Consider the following 11,058-nt stretch of genomic DNA (forward strand, 5'->3'; position numbering starts at 1 on the left):
ATACAATTCATGGTGATTTATAGTCTACTTAAGGAGGTATATGTGTCAATAATGACTTTGTAATTACTTAGAGTTGCATACTTGAAAAAATGGAAAGAGATGGCAAATTCTCCAAATGTGGGGACTTTTGGAGTTATTTTTTTCTTTTCTTTTTTGAGATGTCTCACTCTATAGTCCTGACTGGCCTGAAACCCATTAGATAAAGCCAGGCTGACCTGGAACTTGCAGGATTTTTCCTGCCTATGCATCCTGAGATTACAGCTGTGTGTCACTACTTCCAGCCAAACTTTGGAGCCAAGGCTGGCCTTGAAATCCTAGTCCTCCTTCGTCCACCTCCTGAGTGCTACGATTTAACGCCTCCACCACCATACACACCCATGGTCAATTAAAAACTTTCTTTTTTGTCTGTATGAATATGTGTGCATGTGTGTGTGCGCATGCATGTGCCTCTAAGAATACTCATAAGGGGCTGGAGAGATAGCTTAATGGTTAAAGCACTTGCCTACAAAGCCAAAGGACCCAGGTTCGATTCCCCAGTACCTACACAAAGCCAGATGCACAAGGTGGAACATGTGTCTGGAGTTTGTTTGCAGTGACTAGAGGCCTTGGTGTGCCCATTTTCTCTCTATCTGCCTCTCTTGTCTCTCTCTCAAATAAATAATTTTTTAAAATTTTTTATTTTTTTATTTGCTAGCAACAGACAGAGAGAGAAAGAAGCAGATAGAAAGAGAGAGAATGGGTGTGCCAGGGCCTCCAGCCACTGCAAATGAACTCCAGATGCATGTGCCTCCTTGTACATCTGGCTTACGTGGGTCCTGGGGAATCGAGCCTTGAACCAGGGTCCTTAGGCATCACAGGCAAGTGTTTAACCACTAAGCCATCTTTCCAGTCCATGATGGGTTAGTTTTAATGAAAGTGTGGAATGCTATCCTAGGTGGCTTAGATGAGGAGAGCCTGAAGGATAGATCACAGGACAGAAATCTATCCAGGTCTCATGGGATGTCCCTGGAAAGGAAAATACTGAATTTGTGCCCCAGTGACAAACTGAGGTATATTCCCAACAGCCTGATTAGGACCCACTTATCAGAAACATGCACTAGATTTAAATTCCTTGAGGTCCTGCCAAGTTCAATGTGGCCCCACTAACCTTATGTGCTAATAGCCACGCCACTTCCATGCTTGTCCTGGTTGGGGGTTGGCATTCTCCCCAGTGTGCCAAGTTTCCAAGCTACAGACAGAGCTATAATTTTAGATTCCTCATTGTTATAAAGGTTAAGTTCTCTAAAGCTACTGGGAGATGACCTGGGATTTGTTGGCGAAGGTTCTTGGGCACCAGGGGGATAGTGTGAATCCTCTCCAAGTACCAGCCCCCTATGCACACAGCCAAGTGGGGTCCTCACCACAACCTGGGGCTCTGCCTTTATGCAGCCATGCCCATGGCCGCTAAAATGACCTGTTATTCACACCAGTGCTTTTAGCTGTCCAGTCCTGGACAAGAACGCAGTTGACATTTGGTGGCAGGTGGGTCTCAGGAAAGACAGAGCAAACAGGAAGTCTTCCGTGGGTTCAAACTGGAAGCTAAGAGGCTGTGCCAACTTCTGTGAACATTCCAGTGTATAGAATGGAGACTAGCCTGTCAGTTTCCAGCAGGCCCATTTCCCTGTGGTCAGAGTCTGGCTGACTCTACTGGACACTCCTGACAATGGAATCTCATCGAGTGACTACTGTATTTGATTTTCAACCAGGAAAACAAGGAAAAGAGATTTATTCTCCTGTCTGCTTTCATCGAGTGGAATCTCTGATTCTATTTACTGGTTGTGCCTTAAGCACCTACGGCTAGAGAGGATGTTAAGTTCTGAGCACACAGAACCGTTTTTACAGAATCCCTTTCCATTTCCTGAGCCTGAATCCCATCTTCACCCTCTTTGTTTCCCAGAGTCCCTTTAACTGATGAATAACTCTGCAGGCTACTGATATTCCACCCACAAATTGCTATTTCAGCTGACCTTCCCTAAAACTTGACCATCCTTGCCACAAATCCTGGGTTTCCTCAGAATCTGGTTATATACTCATCAGAGTCCCTTTCTGGAATAACTATGTACTGCTAAGCAAAATATCTCTATTTTTCAAGTCCATCCCATAAACTCAGTCCCCTTTAGAACATTGTAAAAAAAATAGAGTTCTACCCTATTCATACTTAATTCTAGCCTTCTAGGAGTTTCAGATAAAGTTTCTTGGAAACTTTTTGTACTTTTTGACTTTTATTGTTGCTGTTTTTACCTTCTTTTCCCCCATAACTGAAATCTAAGTAAGCAACAAGAGTGAGGGGGGGGGGAGAGAGAGAGAGAGAGAGAGAGAGAGAGAGAGAGAGAGAGAGAGGTACCAGGATCAAGACATAGATGCAACTCTCAGGTAAGTAGCTTTACAGATGCCTGTTCATGTCTGAAACATTCCGAAAGAGTCATTAGACACTCTCAGAAGTGCAGGGGACACTGGTGCTTTCGTTTTCTCTCCAAACTTTTTTGTTTTGTTTTGTTTTTTGTTTTTTGTTTTTCAAGGTAGAGTCTCACTCTAGCTCAGGCTAACCTGGAATTCACCATGGAGTCTCAGGGTGGCCTCGAACTCACGGTGATCCTCCTACCTCTGCCTCCCGAGTGCTGGGATTAAAGGTGTGCGCCACCATGCTGGGCTCTCCAAACATTTTGACCAGAAAGCATCCTGTTTTCTCTCCCTCACCCCCTTACACACACACATACACACACACACACATACACTGTCATCTCAAGTTGCCAGGCTGATACTGGCTTAGAAATCGGACCAAAGTCTACAACCTTTAGCTGGTGCTAAGGCCTCCCCCCCCCATAGTTCCTTTACTCTATAAGCACCTCTTCCTTTCAGAGCTTGACTTCTACTTCAATCAATATGGAAGGTTACTTGGTTGTTTTTAGTTCTTTTAATGGATTTTTTTTTTTTATTTATTTGAGAGCGACAGACACAGAGAGAAAGACAGATAGAGGGAGAGAGAGAGAATGGGCGCGCCAGGGCTTCCACCCTCTGCAAACGAACTCCAGACGCGTGCGCCCCCTTGTGCATCTGGCTAATGTGGGACCTGGGGAACCAAGCCTCGAACCGGGGTCCTTAGGCTTCACAGGCAAGCACTTAACTGCTAAGCCATCTCTCCAGCCCGTTTTTAGTCCTTTTAGACAGGGTCTTTCTATGCAGTCCTGGATGGCCTTGAATTTATGATCTTCCTGCCTCAGTCTCCTAAGAGCTAGGATCCTGGGTGTGTGGCATCACAACTTGTTTGAAAGGCATTTTTGTGTGTTTGTTTGTTTTTGTTTGCTGGTTTAGTTTTTATCAAGGCAGGGTCTCACTCTGACCCAGGCTGACACAGAATTCACTATGTAGTCTCAGGGTGGCCTCAAACTCCCGGTGATCCTCCTACCTCTGCCTCCTGAGTGCTGGCATTAAAGGCATGCGCCACCACCCCCAGCTGAAAGGCATTTTTTTTTAATATTTTTATTTATTTATTTATTTGAGAGCGACAGACAGAGAGAGAAAGACAGGTAGAGGGAGAGAGAGAGAATGGGCGCGCCAGGGCTTCCAGCCACCGCAAACGAACTCCAGACGCGTGCGCCCCCTTGTGCATCTGGCTAATGTGGGACCTGGGGAACCGAGCCTCGAACCGGGGTCCTTAGGCTTCACAGGCAAGCGCTTAACCGCTAAGCCATCTCTCCAGCCCTGAAAGGCATTTTTAAATGTTTTAGAGTGTTGCATTTACCTTCACGTTGCTGGCACCAAGCACCTGACCAAGCAGCCTATGGGAAGAAAGTGTTTATTTTGGCTTACAGACAAGGGGGAGCTCCACGATGGCAGGGGAAACGTGGCATGAGCAGAGGGTGGACATCACCACCTGGCCAACATCAGGTGGACAACAGCAGCAGGAGAGTGTGCCAAACACTGGCAAGGGGGGACTAGCTGTTATACCCATGAGCCCGCCCCCAACACACCTTTTCCAGTAAGGATCCAATCCCCAAATTACCATCAGCTGAGGATCAAACTTTCAGAACACAGGAGTTTATGGGGGACACATAATTCAAACCACCACATAGAGGCATCTTGGATCTTCAGACATATTCCAGAAACCTCTTCTCCGGAAAATTAGTCAGCAAGTCCTCTTGCCTGCACACTTGGGCGGGTGAAACAGGCACCCAGCCTACAGCTGGGGCGGTGTGACTCTGCCAGGGCCTCTCCAGGGAGTCTGAATCTACCCTGTGAGGAGAGCAGGAGGGAGGGCAGAAGTGGGGGGGCTGCGTTGTACAGGCCATATTTAGAAGAAGCGTTCCTGCTTAGAGCAAGCGGTGGCCCACTCTGGCTATAATTACTACTGAAGAATCACTTTCCTTCAAAAACTGTATTTCAGGTATTTCCCACTTCCTTTAAAAAGGGGGGGAAAAGAAAAGAAAAAAGAAGGGGAATGGAATGGAAAAGGGAGAGTAGAGAGGAAGGGAAGGGAATAGAAAAGAAAAGGGAAGGAAAGCTGCTTAAAGGCAGGCCCCGAGCTTTTCCCATGGGACAGGACAGAGCTGGGAGGGGCTTGGGACATTCCATTCTGCAGTCTTGGTGCCACTTGAAGTCAGCTGGGTTGATTGCCGTCGAGTCCTGCGTGGGTTACTTTTGTGTAGGGTTCCTGAAATACAGACTCCCAGGGTCGTCTTTCTGGTCTTTCTCCATCATATTCTGCCGCCGTCCAGGTGGCATTGGCTCAACTTCCAGGTGACTAATGGTGTGAACTTGGGCAAGATCTTCTACCTTTATGTAACATGAAGATGGCAACCGACCTACCTCATAGGATTGCTGTGAGGATCAGGTGAGTTAAACATGAGCATAGATAGGCTGGAGTAGGGACTGACATGTACTCTGTGAGCATTGCCCTGTTCCAGTCTGAAAACTGAGGAAAGGCAGGCTGAAGGCACTTTTAGCGACTGAGGTGCTTATCTGAGAAGCCTGACCCTGGTTCGATTCCCCAGGAACCACATAAGCCAGATGCACAAGGTGGCACATGTGTCTGGAGTTTGTTTGCAGTGGTTGGAGGCCCTGGTGCGCCCATTCTCTTTCTCTTAAATACGTAAATAAAATACATTTTTCTAAAAAAATGAGGAAATGCTATTAACTGTTATATTGGCTATTGACTCTTCTCACCAGACACAGGACGCATGTCTCTTGTGAGTCACTCTCTGGAAGTGTCGCTCTGAGGAGACACACAGGAAAGGCCTGGATCCTACCTTTTTGTTGTTGATGTTTATTTTTATTTATTTATTTGAGAGCGACAGAGAAAGAAAGAGGCAGATAGATAGAGAGAGAATGGGCGCTCCAGGGCCTCCAGCCACTGCAAATAAACTCCAGATGCGTGCGCCACCTTGTGCATCTGGCTTACGCGGGTCCTGGAGAATTGAGCCTCGAACCGGGGTCCTTAGGCTTCACAGGCAGGCGCTTAACCGCTAAGCCATCTCTCCAGCCCCACTCCTACCTTTTGAGAAAGGAAGATAGAGTCCTCCCAGGCATTTTTGAATGGTGTATAAAAAGGATGAGAGGGGCTAGAGAGATGGCTTAGCCATTGGGGCACATGTCTGTGAAGCCTAAGGACCCGGGTTCGATTCTCCAGGTCCCACGTAAGCCAGCTGCACCTGATGGCACATGTGTCTGGAGTTCGCTTGCAGTGGCTAGAGGCCCTGGCACATCCATTCTCATTCACTCTCTTGCTCACTCTCTCTCCCTCTCTGTCTCTAATAAATAAAAATAATAATAAATCTTTTTTGAAAAAAAGGAGGAAAGAATAGGACTGGGCTCAGTGGTGAAGTACTTGCCTGATAAAAGCAAGATCCTGGGTTCCATTTCTGGCACTGCAGTGGCTGAATGAATGAATCAATAAAATAAGTTAAATAAAGTTTTCTTTTAAGGGAAAAATAACCCCACACCCCATCATCCTTGTTTTTCTCAAGTATGTTTATTGGTTTATTGTTTGTTTGTGGTACCAGGGATGGAGCCCGGGACCTCCTGCACACTGGTAAGAACTCCACCACAGAGCCACATACCCAGCTCCCACTACCCTTGTTGGTTGAAGGCATGGCACAAAGGCCTTTCAGAGGCTTGGGAAGACATGCCCCTTCCCCACTCACAGTGACATCTCAGATCAACCTAGTGGTCAGAAAACTTGCGGAGGACCATGAAGACCTCCGACACATTTGGCTTTCGCCTGAGCTGACTTCCGGCTCCTATCCCTGTGGCCAGTCCTCTCCTCCAAGCCTCCTGTCTGATGCTGTGGAAAAGGGGAGCCCGAGGGACACATGGGATGTAGTCCTGCTGATGGAGACATGGTCACCAGGCCCAGAGCCAGTCCCAGGGATTTTGTCCCTCATCCAGCCCCATCCTCCTGGCCCCACACCTAGATGCCAGGCTCTCATGGCCACTGGGGCCACGGTCCATGTCTGTGTGCCGTGGCTGTGAACCCCCACCTCCTTCCAGACTGCAGCATCTGAATCTTCCTGCCCCAGTCTGTCAAGGTCCACCTCAAACTTTCCTGCTCCGTGAGCCTCCTCTGACCTCACGGTCCTGGCTCCTCGTTGACTATTCCATTCATCTAGGAATTACAGATGGGCTTGACTGTAGTCTCAGCTTACTTGATAGTTGGGCACAGGGATGAGTGTTGGAAGATTTGCAAAAGCAAGGGACTGGTATGGTGGCGCATACCAGTGAGCCCAGCACTTGCAGGATTTTGAGGCAGGAGGATTGCTTCCAGTTTGAAGCCAGTTCTGGAGGTGGCATCAGAAGCCCTAGGCCCAACTTTGGGCCCAAACACAGTGAGTTCCAGGACAGGCTGGATTACCTCATTCAACCACCACCACTAACCCCCCCACAAAAAAAGAAAAGAAGGAAGCAGATTAAAACTTAAAGGGACAGAGAAAAAAATTCCAAAGAGATGGTCTGAAAAATTCTACTTATTGCTTTTCAGATAAGATGTTATTCAACACAATATAATAGTTGGCAGCTGTTGGCTGCTTGCTATGGCTGTCCGATATTGAGTACCTTACACAAACCATTCACAAACCATTCTACCTAATGCCCCCGCCCACATACACGGTGCAATCACTGTAAGTTGGCAGATAGGAGGAGAAATGCTCAAGGCAGGACATAAGCTGAAGGTCTAAAATATGTGTGTGTGTATGTATGTATGTATATATACATAATAATAAGTAATATACCATATTACTTATTATTTTATTACATATATCATTATATTATATATATTTTCCAGTATCAGCTAGCAAGAAAGGACAAGTTTGGGTAGGCTGTCTGGCTCTGCTGTTTATCCTCTGGCCATGGTGTTGTTTTGCCTGGGTTACACCTTTTCTGTCCAGCTAGAGTGAAACTCTACAGAGGCAGACACACTATTTCTCCTTCCTCAAGGGCCATGCAGCTGAGTATACCACTGCCTTTGTAGGTAAGAGGCTTTCATAGGTGGAGGAACTTAGTCCGTGATCAATAAGCCCCACAGCAGGGAAGGAGCTATCTTCTTCAGTTATGTCTTAGGTTGTCAAGTCCCTGAGCTCAGCCTCCAGCTCCAGGGCAGGTGCGGGGGGCGGGGGGGTGGCTCAGAAACCATGAGTGTGTGGCCCAATTCAGCTTATGCAGTAACTCTTAGCTCACAACTGCCTCCTTGCTAACCCAGGTCTTCTCTGGGCCAAGGTAATTCCAAAGGCAGCCAGACAGCAGATATTAGGAGGGCTTTATGTAAATACTGCGTGGCAGACGTTGGCAGGATAGGATCAAGGCCAGAGGCCTTGGTGACTTCAGTTGAACACACCTACCAGGACATTGAGTTTAAAACATTGCCTGGACCTTTTGTCCCGTCTTGAGGACAGACTCGCCCCATCCCTCAGTATTTCTCAGCATATCTGCCAACTTATAGTGCAGGCACTGGGGCAAGAAAATATCAGACCTCATTCAAGGGAACAGATGCACTTAAGTTTAATGAAAATCTTAATCATTCATATACAGTGTTGTCCATTTTATCTATATTTATTGGTTGCCTACTTGGTGCAAGAAATTATGTAAGTACTGAGAAGGAAACAAAAACAAAACTGGGTGCATTGGCACATTTTGGTAATGCCAGCATTCAGGAGGAGCAGGAATTCAAGGTCACCTTCAGCTGCATAGCAAGTTCAAGACCAGCCTGGACTACATGAGACATTGTATCCCCCAAAACCAAAACAAGCAAATAAAAAATCTGAAACAAACTGGCTTTCTGCCCTCCAGCAGCTTACAAACTAATAAGGGAGACCATTCTAGTGGACTTTTTGTCTTGCGTAGTTTTTTTTTATGAGAGAGAGAGAGAGAGAGAGAATGGTGCACCAGGGCCTCCAGCCTCTGCAATCGAACTTCCAACGTGTTGGCTACCTTGTGGGCATGTGCGACCTTGCGCTTGCATCACCTTGTGCGCCTGGCTTACGTGGGACCTGGAGAGTGGAACATGAGTCCTTAGGCTTCTCATGCAAGAACCTTAACCACTAAGCTACCTCTCCAGCCCCTGGCAGGCTTTTTTTTTTTTTTTTTTTTTTTTTTTTCAGTGCTGGAGATAATGAAGCCCAGTCCATTCCCTAACTCCTGATGCCAATTCTATATCCACATATCTACAACACTAATCATGAGTAATGATTATCATGACAACTGTTTATAACTGTTTGCCCATGGCCTAGTGTTTTAATAGACTTTATGTCATTTAATCTATGCAGTGTATCAGAATATGATGAGTCCATTTCATACATGATAGATAAGGTCTGAGAAGTGAGTTCACATCGGGACTAAACTTCAAGTTTGAGTTTGTCTGGTCTCCAAATCTGTCCTTCACAGCCTCAGCGCCCTTCCTTCTGAGACATGAGGACCACTGAGAACAGAAAGATCACTTTTGTGCCAGGTGTGGTGGCACATGCCTTTAATCTCAGCACTCATAAAGCCGGGTAGGAGGATCGCCCTGAGTTTGAGACCATCCTGGGCTACATAGAAAGATCCTGCCTCACATACCCTGTTTTGTCTGGAAAGATGATCCCCAATAGCCACATTTTCAGTTTTTGATCAGTGAGTTTACTAGTAATATAAGAAGCAAAAATAAGCTGGGCATGATGGTGCACATCTTTAATCCCAGCACTCGGGAGGCAGAGGTAGGAGGATCACCGTGAGGTTGAGGCCACCCTGAGACTACATGGCGAATTCCAGGTCAGCATGGGCCATTGTGAGACCCTACCTTGGGGTGGGGGGAAGCAAAAGTAAAAGAACTGGCAAGGAGCAGTTACAGAAGAGAACATTAAGCCGGGTGTTCAATAGCATCCGGCACAAGTGACTTGGGTGCTGAAGAGCCGTCAGCTGGAGGCACTGACTGAGGGTCCAGGCAGGGGGCTGGTGGGTGAGGCTTCCAATGAGCAGTTCCCCCCACAGGCATTTTTATAGAATGGGATAAACAATAGTGGCCTCTCCTAAGGTTTGGTGGGGGAGGGACACCAGATAGCCTGGGAAATGTTTTACCCTTCTGCTTTTCTCAAAGACTTGATGTTTTCAACCTTTGAGCTGTAAACGCGCTTGCCTCTGAGATAGGGGCCCTTCTAGTTCCCAGAGTCAGCTCTCAGGCAGCTCTAACAGCACATGCCAGTTTACTAATATGATTTATATTTATACACACGCCTAACAGCAATCCTCCTAACAGTCTGAAACTACTCATAAATCTGTCATCCAGGGTCACTGGCTGGCTGACTCCACCTTGGTTTTCCAATCAAGGTGGAGTCTACTTCCCTCCTTTAAGTTCTGGCCAACTAAAATATTTACTATTTTGCATGTGAGCCCATTCCTCTTGGTTCTACGGCTCATTTTCATGCCTTTCTTCCACCTGGAATATCTTTTGTTCTCTTCCACTCCAATGCCCACTTTAAATGTTACTTACTTTCAGGTGGGGGTGGAGTTATAAAGCTAAGCCATACTTATGTGCATGTGCATATATCTATATGTGCAAAACTTCACTATGTATCATGGTTTTGTTATGTTTTATGTCTTCACTACATAGCAAGATCCCTAAACAAGGCAGAATCAAAGGCTGGAGAGACAGCTTAGCAGCTAAGACACTTGCCTGTGAAGCCTAAGGATCTAGATTCAATTCTCCAGGTCCCATGTTATCCAGATGCACAAGATGGCACATGTGTCTGGAGTTTGTTTGCAGGGGCTAGAGGCCCTGGCATGCCCATTCTCTCTTTTTCCTTCAGTTTCTCTCTCTCTCTCTATGTCTCAAATAAATAAATCAGAAAAAAAAATTAAGTAGAATCAAAATATCATTTGTACTGGGCATGGTGGCTCATGCCTTTAATCTCAGCACTTGGGAGGCAGAGGTAGGAGGATCACCACGAGCTCCAGGCCACCCTGAGACTACACAGTGAGTTCAGGTCAGCCTGGACTAGAGTGATATCCTACCTTGAAAAATGAAGAAAAAAATCATTTGCATATTTCCCATATCCTGGAATCCTAATATATTTTGTCCCTCAGATTCTAGTATTCTATCCTAATTAGAGCTTTATAACCATTGTTAAATTTTGAAATTGAGGGGCAGAGAGTATAGCTCAGTAGTGGAGCACTTGCCTCGAATATGCAAGACTCCGGGTTCCATCTCCAGCACCAGAGATGTCAGCTAAACAAAACTAACAACAACAACAAAATCCCAGCCAGGCGTGGTGGTGCATGCCTTTAATCCCAGCTCTGGGGAGGTAGGGTGATTGCCAACCTGAGCTAGAGTGAGACTCTATCTCACAAAAACCAAAAAATAAAAATAAAATAAAAAAATCCCAGCACTCAGGTGGCCAAGGCAGGAGGATTATTGTAAAAGGCCAGTGTGACCTATAGAGTGAGTTTTAGGTCAGCCTGGGCTAGGGTTAGATCCTTCCTCAAAATATTAAATAAATAAATGAATAAAAGGCTGGAGGGATGACTTAGCAGTTAAGGCGCCTGCCTGCAAAGCCAAAG

The sequence above is a fragment of the Jaculus jaculus genome, chromosome 18, assembly GCF_020740685.1.
Source record: "Jaculus jaculus isolate mJacJac1 chromosome 18, mJacJac1.mat.Y.cur, whole genome shotgun sequence".
Classification (NCBI taxonomy): domain Eukaryota; kingdom Metazoa; phylum Chordata; class Mammalia; order Rodentia; family Dipodidae; genus Jaculus; species Jaculus jaculus.